General features: G+C 41.0%; 1 protein-coding gene across 1 annotated transcript in view; it reads right to left on the bottom strand.

The window, feature by feature from the left end:
* The window catches only part of Sel1l2 (SEL1L2 adaptor subunit of ERAD E3 ligase), a 68394-nt gene extending 53027 nt beyond the window's left edge, over positions 1-15367 (bottom strand). The window contains exon 1 of the mRNA XM_038331621.1: positions 15205-15367. The gene's annotated coding sequence lies outside the window, so the exon portion shown is untranslated. The remainder of the gene's footprint in view (positions 1-15204) is intronic.
* Positions 15368-18852: the final 3485 nt, after the last annotated feature.

Below are 18852 nucleotides of genomic sequence, written 5' to 3'. Positions count from 1 at the left end.
TTAAGGCTAACTAAAACAAAAGGTATTGGGGAATGGGTCTTGCAAAGTAAGGGGTGAGAAGGAGGTATAGCAGGGTTGTAACTCTAGTTCCAAGGGATCTATTTGTGACACCCTTTTCTGGCCTTCATGGACAGCAGACGCACACATGGTGCAGAGATGCACACAAAATCAAAACACACATAAGCAAAGTAGAAGACAAAAATTGAAAATTAAAAAAGATAAAAGTAGTAGGTGGTGGTAGCATGCACCTTTGATCCCATGAGGCAGAGGTAGGCAAATCTCTGTGAGTTTGAGACCAGCCTGGTTTACGGAGCAAGTTCCAGGACAGGCTCTAAAGTTAAGAGAAACTCTCTTTTGAAAAACAAAGAGAGAGAGAGAGAGACAGAGAGAGAGAGAGAGAGAGAGAGAGAGAGAGAGAGAGAGAGAGACAGACAGAGAGAGACAGAGAGACAGAGACAGAGAGACAGAGACAGAGAGACAGGAAAAGACAGACAGAGACCGAGAAAGAGAAGTATGTAGTTGGACTTTTTCTGTCAGGACCGTTGGCTCCCCAATAATGACATGGAGACTTATTATTAATTATGAAAGCTCAGCTGGTGTTTAGGCTTAGACTCATTTTAAACTAGCTCTTATAACTTAAATTAACCTATACCTTTTAATCTATGTTCTTTTACATGGCTCCATTTCCTTTACTCTGTACCACCTATGCTGCTTCCTCTGTATGTCCTGGAGTCTCTGCCCTTCTGCTTCCTAGCATTCTCTCTGCCTGGAAATCATGCCTAGCTGTTGGCTATTCAAATTTTTATTAAACCAATCAGAGAGGCACATCTTCACAATGTACAAAAAGATTACCCCACACAGAAGTAGGTATGCCAGAGGTCTATTTAAGATGGCAGTGTGTATGGAAAATGAAATGAGTCTTATGTTTCAACACGAGTAGAGACATAATGTGCAAAAAGATTTTTTAATGTTTCGTGACTTCCTTTTCCTTATTTTAATTAATCTATGTCTTAGATGATTAGAGTACCAAACCCCTTCCCCAATGCAACGTCATTTGGAGATAGGGTCTTTGAAGAGATGATTAAGATGATTCATTGTTTCCAATCCAGGATGACTGGTGTTCTAATGAGAAAAGGAAGAGGCTCCAGGGTACACATGTGTAGAGAAGAGACATGTCAGAGTGTGGGGCTTTCAGTGAGGTGGAAACCTCAAGGGAAGAGTCTTCAATCAGAACCCAAAGTGCCCTGTCCTTTATTATCAGCTAAAACTATGGTGCAAGCTGCACATGCCTTAAGGCATTGCTGTTCACCACTTTAATCTTTTAAGCCTACGCTCATTAACCTTGAGCTAAGTAACCCCAAATGTGTCTATTATCTTTGTTTCTTAAATCATGTCTTTAAACTGAGCATGTTCAGGGATGGAACTGCCCCCGCTATGAGTATGCACAGTCTCGCTAATAAATCTCTATAGTTTTTACTTCTTTTTTTCTTGCTTTGTAAAACTCCTATTAACTCCTAGATGCTGCAGGAATAACTCTCCACTCCTCAAGTTCTAGCGATGCTTAGTTTGGCTCTGTACTTGCCAACATGCTTGACCATTGTGTTGGGTTACAAGGAATTAGTGAGAAGATGACCTTTAGGGACAGGTGCCTTCAAATGAAGCCAAACCAGCCAGCACCTTGGTTTTAGAGTCTGGGTCCACTGAACTGCAAGAAAACAACTATTGCTGTTGTTTAGCCACTTGGTACATGGTGTTTTCTTATGACAGGAATTTCTTATAATAGGGAATTGCGATGCTCACCCCGGATTGCATGGAAACAAACTGCTTGTTCCCTGTAGCAAGAGACACATCCAAATCAAAGCAAAGACTACCTGCCAAAGGCAGGAGGGACTATAGCTTTCCATGGTCTCTCTAGGTCTCCAGCCTGGACCTCTGTCTTTGTTAGACACCTGGATTTCCCGGTCCCTTACTTCTAGCAAGGTTTGCTTTTTGAGATTATAAGGAGGCAGCATTGCCAGTAAATGTCCCTCTGTTTGCCCGGTTCCTGGACCCAGATCACCTTTCCATGGATGATGGAAGCACTGGTAATCTCTGGCTTATATTGCTGACCCTTCAATTGCCAACTTTCCTAATTAAGTATGTTCAAGAATCAGGTCTATGTAAACGTATCCTTTGTAAAGACACTTAGGTATGTGCCTATCTCTCGGGTCACCTGTATCCACTCCTGTCCTGTAATGCCTTTATCCATGTCTCCCTTCAAAGTTCCACTTGTGCTGCTCTTCCCTTTGCCCTTTGTTACATTCTTCCTTCTTTTTTATGTTTAACCAGACTCTAAAATCTTAACATTCAGATTACAAGTAAATAAATACTCTTTAAGTTACCTAGAAAACATACAGAGAGTAGATAATAAATTATTTCACATTTCAACTTGTATTTACATCATGTATTATGCAAAGAATCATCAAGAATTAAAGGAACTGGTGGATGAGCCAGGAGCCACTGAGTCTGACCACCAGTCAGGTGTCTTCACAAAGCGACAGATAAAAATGGAAGGTTCTTTCCCACAGCAGCAGAACCTGCTAACACCGACTGCTGTGTCCTCTCCAATTGCAGTTGCATTTAATATAGCATTTAAGCTATAGTCTCTGATTTTTCAGGATTCACATCAGGAAAACTCTTCACATTCACCATTATGTGTGCCAAGAAGATAGAATATTGTCAAAGGAGGGAGAATAATGATCTGTTGCTAAAAATAGCATCCCATCCAAGAAGAAAAAAAATGACTCAGCACAGAGTTGAGCAGATAAAGAGGCATTAACTCAAAAATTCTTGAATAAGAATAATACTACTGCAGTAATATACTTGATTATCTTCTGTTCATTGTCATCAAACTCCAGGACCCCCCAGGGGTACTGGAGGAAGTGGTAGACAGTGTTAACTGCAGCAGAAAATACTTCCTCCCTTCAAAAGCTTCTATGGAAGTAAAAATTGAGAGCAGGGATTCTGACAAGACATAATTGTTGAAAAATAATTTATTGAATAAGCTCTTAATTTAGCTAAAAGAAATCTATCTCAGAAAATAAAAATCAAACCAATATATATGAGCAGGTGTTACTACTTATAAAGCAGTTAGTACCAGACAGTACTCAGAGCTTATATTCACTAATTTTTTTTCACTGACTATCAGAAACACTATTATGATTTTCATGTTAATGCTGAGGTGATGTGGCTACAAAGAAGTCAGACAACTTGACCAAGGTCACTCAGTTGGTATTTAGTAGATGATTCAATTCTAGGCAGTGTGATTCAAGTCTGTGCTTAGGTAGCCATTACTCCTTTTAAAAACAAAAGTTTTGAAACACCATGGGCATTATTTCTCAGTATCTAAAACGGGGGGTGGGGGGTGGGGAGGGCTTCAAACTGATTCAGCCAGCAGTTTGCAAGAATGAACTAAGCTCTTTTACACGTAACTGTGTTGACTTGAAAAGGCCTTTCAGTTGTCGGCAATAAGTAAGGTGTGCATGTTGAGTTTTCTGGGAAGCAGAAAGTGAGAGTTGTGTTTAAGAAGCACTATTGGATGGTTGAGTCTTGCCTATTTCTTTCTCTCAAAACCAAGCCTGAATCCTCAGCTTAGTAGCTTGAAATTAACTCTTTCAGGAGAAGGAGAATTTAGAACCCTGCGACCAAGCTCCCTTAAGTTGGGTGTGTCCTTCCCCTTTTCCCCCACCACATAAGATTGACTTAACCCCTTCAATACATATGTGAGCAATCTCTAATAAACAGTACTTCAACCCGAGCCAGTCTTTGCGGCTGATCCTTCGAGATCAAAAGAAAAAAGAGGTCTTTTTATGAAGAGATCCGTGACATGTTCATTCTTTCACTCCCAACCACTCCCTGTTAGGAAGTGTCTTTGGACCCTCATCTGGGGAGAAGCTGGATTGGGCAGAGGAAGAGCCTGAAGCAGGCTTGATTTAAAAAAAAAAAAACACTTTGTAGGTACTCCACAGGACATTCTGGAGCAAGAGTAGCCTTAGGACTGTCCCAGGAAGGGTGAGCTGATAAGTCTGATGGCCATCAATAGTGGCGACCAGTGGAAAGGGCAGTTGTCTATACACACCTGTCTGGCTGGGAATACAGTCTCATTCGGAACTGGCTACTGAAGGCTATAAGGAAACTGTCGCCTCAGCAACTGGGGACATGTCCTTCATTAAAGAGGTGTTCATCTGGCACTTCTCAGGGTCTGTCGCAAATAATCAAAAAGTCAATAAAATAGAATGCAAACGATCAACTTAGCTTCACTGTTTTAGATGGCAGAAAGGAGAAAAACGATGCCCAAATGGTTTCATATGAGTTATAAAATGCCCTCCTCCAACCAAGGACGTGGTAGTGACTGAGTCTGCTGACCGAAATGATTGCTGATTAATCCCACGGGAGGCAGGAAGGAACACAAGAGACTGCAGAAGCAGACGCCACCGCTCCAGTGCTCTGGCTGGCTATTGATTTGTCTTGCTAGCAATTTAATAAGGATTACTACTTTTTTAGACTTAATTTTATCCCAGAAGAAAGAATTAGCTGTTGAAGTCACAATGTTAAGGTACTCTGAGGGAAAACGCACCATTTTTTTGAAAAGGTAATGCCTGTGAGAACATCAGTTCAACTGTAAAACACCACTCAAGTTTGCTCTAGAAGTCTAAGGCTTTTTTTAACCTTTGAGTATCACCTATAAGGCAGCATGCTTCAAAGAAAATTCTGAATTTGAACTCAGTTCTGAGATCATGTCCTAACTGTACAGAGACAAGTTTTGATTCAATTTAATTCATCAAGTATTTATTCATTCTGTGTATATGGCAAACACTGTGCCAGGAACACATCTTGCTTTTAAGTAATGGGGGATACAACTATTCTTTGCTATATCTGAGAAACTCTGAGTTAAAGAACAATTGGCAAGATTGCTCCGTTTTCAAAGCATGGAAAACCGTATCCCTGTTCTAGAGACTTCAGTTAGATGCTAATCATTCCCATTTCCGGAACAGAAGCATTTTGAGGTGGTTAGGCTGAGTTTTGTTTCTCTTCTTTGCTGGACCCAGTGGTCTGGGAAATAGCACTTACCCAGAACACCTACATCTCACTGTGAAGACTGGATCTCGACCTTGGGAATGTCAAAGCGTGGACTGAACAAGATCAGCGTTCAGCAAGGTCTACCGTGGGCCTGTGATCATGTCCAACCCCCATATTATTGCATTATTTTCACAGTTTGTAAAGTTCAAGTTTCCCTTTAGAGGAGATCTTGCCTCCATGGCTTGCTCTTTCTTAACTCCTGATGCTCCAAGTACTGTTCCTAAGCTGTATATGGTTGTAGGAAACACAAAGTCAGTTTATAGACCGGTGCCATAGACATCAGGCACCAGCCAAGATGGCTAATGATGCACATGGGAAGGATGGGGTATTAGTTATCACAAAGTACCTGACCTTCCCTGCCTTTTCTATAGGCCTGTATCTCCAAGAGGCCAATGTGCCTGTCTGTGTGTGTCTGTACCAGCCTGTGTGTGGTGGTGTGTGTCTGGGTGCTGGTGTTCTATGTGCCGAGTTTTCCCAGAATGAATAAGCATGTTCTATCTCTCTGTGACTTCTCGAAATCTCTTCTCTGCCCATCCTCCCACCGTCTGCAGTGACCTTCCTCCTCTCCCGGCGTCACTTCTCACCCATTATCACACAAAGGCAAATGTAACACCATTTTGAACTGTTCTAAAGGAAATTTCTCTTTATGAAACGAGTCTGAGAATGCAGACTTAAGGTTTCGCAGAACAGAAAAAGAAGCTGATGTATGCTGGGGATTAGGATAGCTTCTTTGGCCATCTCAGACAGGGATGTTTTACAAATATGATGTGACTCTCCCAATTTTAGGGTTTATTGGCACCCTAACTTAGCACAACCACTACATTCCTGGCTCCAAATATTTCCCCATATTTTTCTGTGTAATTTCATAAAGAGAGCATGGAAGCTGGGTGCCATATCATATATCTGTAATGCTATAACTCAGGAGGTAGAGGCAGGAGGATGGAGAGTCCATGATCACTCTTTTATGCTTTCTATATAGAACATTCTAGGTCTCAGATACCTGAGACCTTACCAAAACAAAACAAACAAACAAAAAAAAAACCATGACGTCTCATCAGCATGACTGCCTATACATGAGCCGAACAAGGATGACACCAGTGGACTTGCTAACATGAAAAGGAGAAAGTCAAGAGGCCTCAACCCTAGACAAAGAACTGTAGGCCATTAAAGTATTCTGAGAGCAGCAGAAACTGTCTTCCCCAGGGAACAGCATACCAAATGCTTATCTAATACCAATTGGTCAGCCCTGAAAACATATACATGCAAGTAACATTACAAAGACTGTGCAAGCTGTATTTATATACTACACACACACACACACACACACACACACACACGTAGCAATAATTAAATGATAATAAAAAGAGGCCATGAAATTTAAAAAGAAGGTTTGGAGGGAGGAAAGAGAAGAGGGAAATGATATTATAATCTTAAAAAATTAAAGCATAAACAAGAAAACCAAAGGTACACAAGCAAAACCTCCCAATCCTCTCCCCAGGTCTGCAGGAAAGGGTCTCTCCTTGAAGAACTGGCATCAGCTGATAGCAGATTCCTGTATGGGGTGGGAGCAGGAGCAGATGCTCGCCCACTTCCTATCTGTAAACACTTGTTAGGGCAGCTTCACAAACAAAGACACACATGCCGTTCAACATATTTCAGCAAATAGAAATTTCTCAACCTCATCCCATTTAAAATTCTATCTGGCTGATCACAGGAGCTTGGGTAAAAAAAATTACATGTAACGAGGAGTTTGGACTAATAGTTAAAACTGATCACAGTGACTTTTTTTTGTGGGATTGGGAGAGTGAACCCAGATCCTTGAGTGTGCTCAGGACCTGTTCTCCCATTGAGCTATACTGCCCCTTACAGTAAAATTTAGTAGGCATAAATCTTACATTTAATATTTGTATTTAATTCTTTAGTGTATGTGTCCCTGTGTGCCCGTGGATACAAAAGAGGATATCTGGGGACCCCAGTTCCACTTCTCGGACTCTGTTCTCTTCTTTCACCATGCGAGTTCCAGGGACTGACTTCAGGTGGTCAGTGGCCTCACCCCTGGAGACACCTCACTGACAACTCCTAGACTTACATTCGACAACTTCGTGGAGGCTTGAGGTAGGACTTGGCGGTAGCGCACTACTTTGTGATTGATCATCAGCATTGAAAACCACCAAACTATGGAAGTATAAAGAGTCAGTGATCCATGGCTTGGTGGTCAATTAATGTGTCATCTTGCCTTGGCTACAGTCCCCAGCTGTTCAAAAACTAACCTAGTTTTGGCTGTGTAGGGATTTTTAGAAGTGACTAAAACCCATAATCAAAGGATTTTCCTGGATGATCCGGCTTGGCCTGATTCGATACATTTGAGCACATTAAGAGTGAGACCAAGGCTTTCCTAATGAAAAGCAAAAACAGAGGCCGAAGAGATGTTTCAGTGGTTAAGAGTGTGGACTAGTCTTAAACTCTACCCCAGCTTAGTTTCCAGGATCCATACTAGGTAACAGTTATAGTCACCATCTGTAACTCTAGCTACGGATATCCAATGTTCCTCCCTGGCTTCTGTGGACACCTCCACTCAGATACATACACATACACATAATTTAAAAATATTTAAAAAGGAAAGAAAAGCAAAAGAAAAAACCACAAAACCACAACCCTAAGTAAACAATAATGAAAAAGAGGCATTGGACTGTTCTAGGGATGTCAGACCTGAAGTCTGTGGACTGCGTGTGTCCCAGGATGGCTATGCTTGCAAGCCAACACATTAGTAGATGACTCTGTCATGTTACAACATCAAAAGGTTAAAGGCCTCTGTCAGATCATGGCTTTAGTTTACGTCTAAGAGTTCCAGTACTGACAGCCTCTTCTATAGACTTTGGGTTTGCCCAGCTAACCCTCACAGTCATGTGAGGTAATTCCTCACAGTAAATACTTTGACACATGTCTGCTTCTCCTATGGGTATTTTTCCTGGTTGATGCCTAAACATGTATTGCTTAGTCCTTTCTAATATATGGCTTAGTCTCTCTTTTCCTTTCATCCTTTCTCTGTTGACCATTTCCTTTTTCCTCTTCTTTTCTTGAGACAAAATTTCTACGTGTAGCCCAGGTTGACCTTAAACTCCTGATTTTCCTTCCTCAGCCTCCTGAGGTCTTGAATGACAAGTGTGGACCACCACAGCTAGCTTGGCTTACTCTTAAGTGAATTTGCCATGAATGCTTCATGTCTTATCGCTGTGTTCTGATGTCAGATATAGCAATAGTATGTTTTTCAGAACACAGGATATCATGGTTTGTAAATCCAGCTTCACCCACCACCAGTTGACACTGACTAAGGTCATTGTGGGTTCCATGTAAGTTAAGGACTTTAGAAGAAAGGATATATAAAAGAATAGCAAGGACCTTGAACGACCCAGTGGCTTATCTCATGTACTTAGATAGGAGTGCATGTCATCTTCTAGGAATAATGAACAAGATGTGAGACTAGATGACCTCTGGCATTCCCTCTTTAAGGGGCTGTAATTTCAGTTTAAATAGAGTGTATGTCAATGAAAGTCCTGATCCTTCTATGTAGTGGTATATTATTTGTACCCTGACAAATAAATCTTGCTTGAAGACCATAAATAAAAGGAAAGCAGTCAAGTCATTAGAGAAGTCTTGCAATTAGAGACTGCTCATTCATTTCCTGGCTACCCAGACCCAAATAATCACACAGAAACTATATTAATTCAAACACTGTTTGGTCAATGGTTCATGCATATTTCTAGCTACTTCTCATATTTTTATGATCCGTGTATCACCATGAGGCTATGGCTTAATGGGTAAGGTTCTATTCTGGTATTTTTCTCCTTCAGCAGCTACATGGCATCTCCTTGACTCTGCCTACTCTCTTTATATATCTCTGTTTGGGTTTCTTGCTTGACTCTACTCTGCTAAGTCATTGGCCAAAAGAGCTTTATTCTTTATCCAATAAAAGCAACACATATACAGAAGGACATCCCACATTATCTCCCCTTTTCTGTCTTATACATGAGACCATGCCCAAAGTGGGCTCGTATCGTAAAGACTACTGGCTGAAGGAGTTCCTACAGCAAAGTATTACTTTTACCAAGGTTGGGTGACTGCAAACTAAGCAGACTAAGCTTCTCTCTCCTTCTATTTTCTATTTCCTCTAGTGCTGGGCTTAAATCATTTGAATATCTAGGATTGGGATTAAAAGTCTGAGCCACCACCACCAGGATTTGTTTAGCCCAGGGTAGCCTTGAACTCACAGAGATCCATTTGACTCTGTCTCCCAAATCCTGAGATTAAGGGTGTTTGTCAACATTGCCAGACCTCTAGTGACTTCAGCTTTGCCTCTGGTCTTCAGGCAAGATTCATTCATCAAAATACAAATATACCACTATACTTCTAGTTCATGACTGTAATTTGCCTGCCTGAAAAGCCAGTGTGCTGGCTGTTCCATGATTGCCTTTCTTGTGAGCTCCTTTCTACAGTTTCTGGATAGGTTAGGTCAAAAGGTGACCATAGGGAATATAAAGAGTGAGATAAGGGTATTTGCTCCCTGGCATGCCCATCTGTGACTCTAGAGACTGACATTGTCTCTTGACCTAGGGTCACAGTTCTGTCACATAACCTTCTCCATGAGCCTCTTACTAGTTTTCACCCTGAGGTCCTTTGGAACCTTGAGATGATGATGCTAGTCCTGCTACTAGTCTGACAGAGCCTTGTGGTTTCACTGTATCCAGTTTAAACCCTTAGAAAAGGCCCCTGGTTCAAACTTCTCTCAAATGACTCCATGGGAAGGTATCATTTATTTCTTGCCAAAGCAAGTATATTGATATTTTCAGATTCTATCTAGAAATATCTCCTATCTAAGCAGCAAACCAGGTTTCTGTGGGTAAATATGGGGTGAAAAACTCTTGACATAATAAGATTGAAAATCTCTAGGTCTTTGTTAAGGCAGGACTTTCAGAAGAATTTGAGCCTGGTTCAATAAGAAACCTTCCAGCCTTGAAATGGATAGCTCCCCCTGGAATTCCACTGTTTTCAGTTTCTGCCTCTTGCTATTATTAGCAGTGACTGCTTTTCTGTATTTACTTCTAGAAGAAGGATACATCTCTCATTTCTGTAAATCTTGATGAAGGGATACTGTGGCTTATGAAACGGAGCTTCTTGTGTGCACTTGGCAGTACTTTGACCAGGCACCGTTGATGAATGTATGCACACATCCTGGAGGTCCTGAGGACAATTCGTTTCTTTGAGGTCAAGTTTGACTATTCAAAATGTGAGATTTGAAGTCTAATGCATATACAGTAGCTGGTCTTGGTAGAGTATAAATATTTTTTATTATTTGTTCTCCTTTACAACTTTCAAATGAATTTTGTGCTTAGAAAATTGCAACATGTTTATGAGATAGTTCTGCATCGCCCCAAAGTCATTTGAAAAGCATGTAATGGAAAATTTTTGGAGAGTGTTTGATTCCATAGCCCAGGCTGGCCTCAAATATGCAACTCTCCTCCCAAGCCCTCTGAGTGCTAGGTTTCGGACATGTGCCTCTGCACCCGGCAAACATTTTAGCCGTTGTCAGCCATCTTTCATGAGCGCATAAAGCTTAGTGGCTAAGAAGCAGAGGACTTTATCATTCAACAATTCAGGCTCAAATTTCACTTTATGAAACAGCTTTGTGTGTTAAGATGTGATGGCTATTATCCATTGTTAACTTGACCGAATCTAGCATCCCCCAGCCTCTGGGCATGTGCATGAGAGATTATCTAGACTAGGTTAATTTAGTAGGGGAAACACAGCCTGAATATGGGCAGTACTCTTTCCTGGGCTTGGATCTTGGACTCCTTCAGAAGGAAGAAGCCAGCTGAGCACAAGAATCATTGCACTCTACTTCCCGACTGTGGATGCAGCGTGACTAGGTTCCTCAGGCTCCTGCTGCCTGATTTCTCCACCATAATGGACTCTACCCTTGAACTATTAACTGAAACAAACTCCTCCTTCCTTAAATTGGGTTTGCATGGCATTTTATCACACAGCTAAGACATATACCTTGTATCTTATAAAAAGTCACGGGGGTAGAGGGCTAGGGATATGATTTGATTATAAAGCTCATTCTGCATAAGTATAAGGAAATATAAGTTTGGGTCCCCAGAACCCACACGACTGCAGGGTAGGTGTTGCAACCCGAGTAAAATTACAGTGCATTGAAGATAGGGACTGGATATCCATCAGGGTGGCTGGCTAACCAGTCCAACCATAGCGGTGAGTGTGCATACATCACATGCATGTATATCATATGCACGTACATATCACATGCACATACACATTTAAGACAAAGAAATCCAGGAGTAATTGTTCCTAAGTCTGCGCCAGCTGTATTTTCATTATAACTATAGCTATACTGATAGAACAGTACATGAAATGGATGAAATAAAATTACAAAAAAGAATATATGAATAGAAAAATATCTAAATGCTATGGGAAATTTTGATAATAAAGTTTCACTAAAAGTTATACAATTTAATTATGATGAAGAATCTTAAGAGAATTAGGGGGTAGGGAACTCTGCAGATATCTGGAAGAATTCCGAATAAGATTATAGTGATGGTAAATATTGTCAACTTGACGGGATAGAGAGTAACAGTGGAGATAAGACTTTGAGGGATAAGCTTTTATTTTTGCTTGTCTGCTTTCAGCTTTTGGCTGACAGGTTTATGTTTCTGATTTGTGAGTTCATCAACACTGTTGCCTCCACCTCTGTTACCATCCTCCATCAACATCACAACCCAGCTTCTTCAGCCTTTGCTCTAGAAGGTCACTATTGCTGGAATGAAGGATCATGACCAAAGCAACTTGCAGAGGAAAGGGTTTATTCAGCCTACGCTTCCACATCACAATTCATCATCAAAGGAAGTCAGGGCAGGAACTCAAACAGGGCAGGAACCTGGAGGCAGGAACTGATGGAAATCCATGGAGGGGTGAAGCTTACTGCCTTGCTACCCATAGCTGGCTCAGCCTGCTCCCTTATAGAATCCAAAACCTCCAACCCAGGAATGGCACCACCCACAAGATGTTGCGTCCTCCCTCATCAATCACTAATTAATAAAATGCCTTACAGGCCCACCTATATCCTGTAAGGGGCATTTTCTTGATGTTCCTTCTCTCAGATTACGTTAGCTTGTGCCAAGTTGATATAAAACTATCCATCACAGCCTTCGAGTGTAGACTGAGGACCAGAGGTTCCCTACTAATCCTCCAAGACTTCAGTACTGTTGAGTGCTGAGTCATCTAGCCTCATGGACCGAGTAGCCCCAAGTTTCCAGCCTCTCCAGGGTGAAGACAGCCACTGTTAAATAAAACCATTTAATACATATTCATTCCCTAGGTTCTGTTCCCTAGACTTTGACTAACATAGTTGTTCCATGTGTCTGTTGTTCCCTATTGTACAAGAAAGTTCCTGTTGGGAGAATTCATGGGTAATAGGATGAGCATGGTTTATACTAGGAAGTCCAGTGCAAACTAAGTAAAATGCAGAGCAGATTTCTCCATTAAAAAACTGACAGATAAGGCTGGGTGGTGGTGGTGCACGCTTTTAATCCCAGCACTCGGGAGTCAGAGGCAGGTGGATCTCTGTGAGTTTGAGGTCAGTCTGGTCCACAAGAGCTAGTTCTAGGATAGGCTCCAAAGTTACTGAGAAACCCTACCTCAAAAAAAACAAGAAAAAAAAAGAAAAAAAACCCTGACGGATACATGCTACAATGGCGTATGATGTACATTTTATCTAATTTAGACATGTGCTTGTTTTATGCTATCACTGAAAACTGATATTCTTGACTTCCTCCTCGATTTTAGCTCTCAAGCATCTATTTAAGTAACATGCTAATGAAGTAGAAATTTATATACATCTATTACACAAGAGCATGCGTTGGGATTAAATAAATTGTTGAAAATAATTTTTAAACTTTACGCTTAAATGTTAACACCAAAGTAGGAGAGGGGCCAAGCTGGGAAGATGCTGGTTCTAGAGGGAGCAGGGGAGGCATGATAGAGGGGACTATAGGATGAATGTGATCAACATTCCTTACACCACGTTCTTTCACATTTTTCAGTGAATAAAAATTTAAAAATGACTGAGAACCACTTAAATTCTGCACACAGACTCTATGAAGATCATATTTTTCTAGAATCTTCTTTCATGTTAAGAAATCTAAGCTCTTGCCAGTCCTTCCCTTCTCCCTTCCCTCTCCCCCTCACCCCTTCCCCTAGCCTTATCCCCACCCCTACCTTTACCCCTATGCTCACAACTTTTGCCAGGCAATCTTGTTTGCTTCCAATTTCCAGGAGGATCTATATATGTGTTTCTTTGGGTTCACCTTGTTATTTGGCTTCTCTGGACTTGTGAACTATAGGCTTAATGTCTTTGGTTTATGAGTGAGTACATACCATATTTATCTTTTTGGGTCTGGGTTATCTCACTCAGGATAGTGTTTTCTATTTCCATCCATTTGCATGCAAAATTCAAGATGTCATTATTTTTTTTACCACTGAGTAGTACACTGATACGTATATATTCCACAATTTCTTTATCCATTCTCCCATTGTGGGGCATCTAGGTTGTTTCCAGGTTCTGGCTATTACAAATAATGCTGCTATGAACATAGTTGAACAAATGCTTTTGTAGTATGATTGGGTATCTCTTGGGTATATTCCCAAGAGTGGTATTGCTGGATCCTGAGGTGGGTTGATTCCCAGTTTCCTGAGAAACTGCTACACTGATTTCCAAAGTGGTTGCACAAGTTTATATTCCCACTAGCAATGGATGAGTGTTCTCCTTACTCCACATCCTCTGCAGCAAAGGCTATCATTGGTGTTTTTGATTTTAGCCATTCTGACAGGTGTAAGATGGTATCTCAAAGTTGTTTTGATTTGCATTTCCCTGATCACTAAGGAAGTTGAACATTACCTGGAAGTGGGAGGGTGGAGATGGAGGAAGGGCAGATATAGGAGCAGGGAAGAAGATACCTACATTAAGGGAATCATTTTAGGGTTGGCAAGAGACTTGGCTCTATCAGGGATCCCAGGTGTCCACGGGGATGTCCTCAGCTAGGTCCTTGGGCAGCAGAGGAGAGGGTGCCTGAACTGTCCTTGCCCCACTATCACAACTGATGATTATCTCGAATATCACCATAGAATCTTTGTCCAGTGATGGATGGAAATAGAGACAGAGACCCTCATCAGATGAACGGACTGAGCTCCCAAGGTCCAGTTGAAGAGCAGAAGGAGGGAGAAGACGAGCAAGAAGTCAGGACCATGAGGGGTTGGTCCACCAACTGAGGCAGTGTGCCTGTTCTAATGGGAGCTCATCAAATCCAGCTGGACCAGGTCTGAATGAGCATGTGATCAAATTGGACTCTCTGATTGTGGCTGACAATGGGGGCTGACTGAGAAGCCATTGATAAAGGCACTGGGACTTGTTTTTATGGCATGTTCTAGCTTTTTGAGACCCAGTCGATATGGATGCACAGCTCCCTAGGTCTGGATATAGCGGGGAGGGCCTTGGATTTCCCACAGTGCAGGGATCCTTGCCCTTTTTCAAGCAGGGAGGGGAGAGGGAGGAGGTGGTGTGAGGGAGTGGGAGGGGATTGGGTGGAGGGAGGGAAGGAAGTGTAAATATTTGAATGGAAAAATAAAATAAAAAAGCACTTTTTAATGAAAAAAAGAAATCTAAGTGTTTAGCTTGCATGCTTTATTTATGGAGACTTAGATTACCAGCACAGAACAAAAGGGGTGTTACATTCATTTTGGTTTCCCTTAGCACAAGAGGTTTTCTCTTAGAAGAGTAGGTGATAAGGACCTATATAATTTTCGGAGATTTTCTCCCAAGAGATATAATTATCAACCTTGCTTGTTATCATTATTCTGAATTCTGAGTTAAAATCCTGGAACAGAAGCTGACAGAACGTAACACTATTGTGCATATAAATATTTATAACCACAGCCTATGTTTTCTCCAAAGCAGTCCTGAAATGTGAACTCTGGCTAGTCATTTCAGACTGATATGTGGGAGAGTGCTCTACTTACAATAGTTTTGATTTCTCTTCAGGAGATCCTTATTTTGAATTCCTTTTATTTTTAATTTATGTTGATTCTTCTTTTTTTCTAAGGGATTTTCTCTTTTATTGGTTATTGTACTTGATTTTCCTTGTTCCAGTAGATGCAATAGAAACTGCTTGATTTTGCTCACTGATACCTACAAAGAAAAGGATTTTGGTTCACATCACGCTTGTGGGACTTTTTAAATGAGACAAGAAAGTTGAAAATTTCCCATTTCTAAAACAAATACAAGTTTAGTGCAATTATTCTAATTCTAGCTTTCTTAACATCAAAATGACATATGGCTTGCTACACTTAAAGAATCGTGTTGTATAAAATAAACCCTTTCAAATCTATTTTATTATCTGAAACATGGAGCCAAACACTAAAAGCTAAATGTTATAAATAAAATAGATGGAGAATATAACCAGTCTACTCTTCCCCTGGTAAGTTGTCATGGTGATATCAATTATGTGAGCTAAATAGATGGAGATGATCCTGTCTCATATTGTTACAACAAATATGTAATGAAATGTTGCTTTTAAAAATGTAAAAACATCTGTATTTTCCAGAAATTATCTAATTAACCTACTTGAACAAAGTTACATGTTTTTCGGTATATGTATGTGTAATTTGTTTTGAATTGTATAAAAAAATAAAGATTAAAAAAAATTTAAATAGTTTATGAAGGAAATTTACATTCATATTTTTCAGGATAAATTATAGGAGAATCTTTTGTTAGTACTTCTACAAAGGGTCAGGTTTTTGTCTGTTTGTTTTGTTTTGTTTTGTTTTTCTGTTACAAAAGGAGTTTAAACTCCTGCTGTCTGAAATGCTTAATCCCAGGGTATGCAAAGGCAAGTTGCCAGGCAAAAGCTTTTTAAAAGACAGCCTTGTTGGGCTGTGGCTGTAGCTCCGTTGGTAGACGGCTTGCCTTTCATGTTCAAAGCCCTAGGTTTGACCCCAAGCTCCACATTTAATGGGGCATGATGGTGGATACCTATAAGCCCTGTAGGCGAATACGAAGTTCAAGGTCACCTCCCTCTACATCGTGAGTTCGAGGCTTGGCTATGGGAGACCTTGACCCCAAACAAAAGCACAACTTCAGCTTTGTTGATATACAATCAACTTACCATAATTTAACCATTTAACATGTTGGACTCATTTTTTAAAACATTCACAAAACATGTACAAGAGTCAGTTTTAGAACATGTTCTCACCTCAAGAGGGAGCCACACAGTCTTTAGCGGTCACCGTCTTATTTTCGTGTCTGTCCCACTGTTTCTCCTAACTATACTCATCTGCCTTCTCCTCCCAGACCCTCCATATTTTCACTCTTCATATGCACATTATCACTTAGTGATATTTTTCTTTCTTGTATGACCGTTTCCTTGTAGGATGATTCTTTCCCAAGCTTAACTTCATTCCAGCTTATATCAACATTTCATTCCTTTTCCCAGTAGAATAATAAACCACATATGGGCATATTAAATTTTCTGTTGCTGTGATAAAATACTCCCACTTACGGAAGCACCTTAGGGAAGAAAGGATTGGAAAGGTTTATTTTGGCGTATAGTTCCAGGGGCCAGTTCATTGTGGCGAGAAATTCCTGGTGGCGGGGTCTTCCGGGATACAATTGGTCTCCCTAGTCAGGAAGCGGAGGGAGATGAGCTCTCGTATTCAGCTCCTTTCCTCCTTCTGTTCAGTCTGGGGCCCCAGCCCCAGGGGTGGTGCTGCCATGTTTAGTATAAGTATTTGTAGTAGTTACTTCTCTATTGCTGTGACAAAACACCATGACCAAGGCAACCTACAGAAGGATGGATTTATTTGGGTGTCCCATTCCACAGGAATAAGAATCTGCCTGGTGGGGGCGGATTGGCAGCAAGCAGCAGGCATGGTGGCTGGAGCCAGTCAGAGCCTATTGAGGGTATTCTCTTTCAAACCACCATGCTCCCTGCTCCCCACTTCCTATGTAATCTCATGAAGATAATACCCCCAGGCCTGTCGAGGGGCTAACCACACCCTCCCAGATGTGCCCAGAGGCTTGTCCAGTGGGCGATTGTAGATCCTGTCAGACTGGCAGTCAACACAAACCATCACAACCATTAAACCATGTTCTATTTTTCCTTCCTTCCACCCTTTGTCCCTCCTTCCTTCCGCTCCTCCCTCCCTCCCTCCTTCCCTCCCTCCTGCCCTTTCTTCCTTCCTTATTAGGTCAGACCTAAAAGTACTCCATAGTGTTTTCAGCCAATTTCCAGTCAATGAAAATGTAAGAGGCTGGGAAGTGGTTCTTGGTACTGGGAAGCTGGCACTTTAACAAGCTTTCTGCATGCTTTGGCGTCATGAGATTATCATCTTGAGGCAGAAAAGAAGAACAGGAAAATTTTGGAGGCATGGGAAGGGAGTTTCTTACTCCAGAGTCTGTAGCATCACTTGATTTTTAGCTGAGGATCAGGTATTCCAGCACATTCCATGAAGTATTTTAGTATTCTAGCTGGAAGCATTGGTCAGTATAGAGAGCTGTTTGCCTTTGAGCCCGACGACCTGAATTCAGTCCCTAGAACCCATATCTCATGGTGGAAAGAGAGAACAATTCTCTCAGGTTGTCCCCTGACATCTGCACATGCACACGTGCAACTACACACACACACATATACACACATGCAACAACACATGTACACACACACACACAAGAGATGCACATAATCAACATTTACTGTAAAGTGTTTTGAGGCAGAGAAAAAATTCCTTCTATAAGATATTTTTACATTTGTTATGAAACTATTTTCAATTAAGAATGTTAAAATAGCAATAAACCAGGTCTAGAACCTTGAATATGGCCTTGCTTCTCTCCCAGCTATTTCCTGGAAATCTTAGAAACAAAATTATTAACCTGTGTTTACAATGAAAATATCCTAACTTTCTGTACCCCCATGATCTAGGGTATACTTTTTAAGCTATAATCCTCTATGTTGTGCCCAGGAACCATCCGCATGAACTCAACTGATTTCCTTAGCAACCTCTGAAGGTAATTTCAGAACCCATAAAAATTATATATATATATGACAGCAAAGGTTGATTCTTCTTTAAGAAGCCCATACCCATAAGTAGCTCAAGGTTGCATTCCTCCCCTACCCTGAGTGTCTTTCTATTAACTCCTGTGCATAAAACTATGTTTAAAACTCTCCTAATAAACTGTGACTCTGCTTCCTGCTGGCTCATCCTGAAATTCCTTTCCATGGTGAAGTTAAGGAACTGGCTTTACCTGAGTGGAAGTTTCTAAACAGAAGTTCTCAGGATGTTGCATAGTGCTGTGATCCCTATCTGGAGAACTGTCACTGACAGGCAATAGGCTATGCTACTAAAAGAATGGTAATTAAAACATCAATGCAGAATAGTTGTGTTAGGCAGTGGTCGCTCACTCCTTTATTCCCAGGACGGGGGCGGGGGGTGGGGGGGAGACGACACAGAGGTAGCTGTATTTGAATTTGAGGCCAGCCTGGTCTATAGAGCAAATTCCAGGATAGCCAGAGCTATACAGAAAAACCCTGTCTTGACAGACCCAAATGAATGAATGAATGAATGAATGAATGAATAAATAAATAAATAAATAAATAAATAAATAAATGTAGTTGA

This window comes from Arvicola amphibius, chromosome 5 (assembly GCF_903992535.2).
Source record: "Arvicola amphibius chromosome 5, mArvAmp1.2, whole genome shotgun sequence".
Lineage (NCBI taxonomy): Eukaryota > Metazoa > Chordata > Mammalia > Rodentia > Cricetidae > Arvicola > Arvicola amphibius.
The sequence above is the reverse complement of the archived record's forward strand: the minus strand, read 5'-3'. Positions and strand labels throughout refer to the sequence as shown.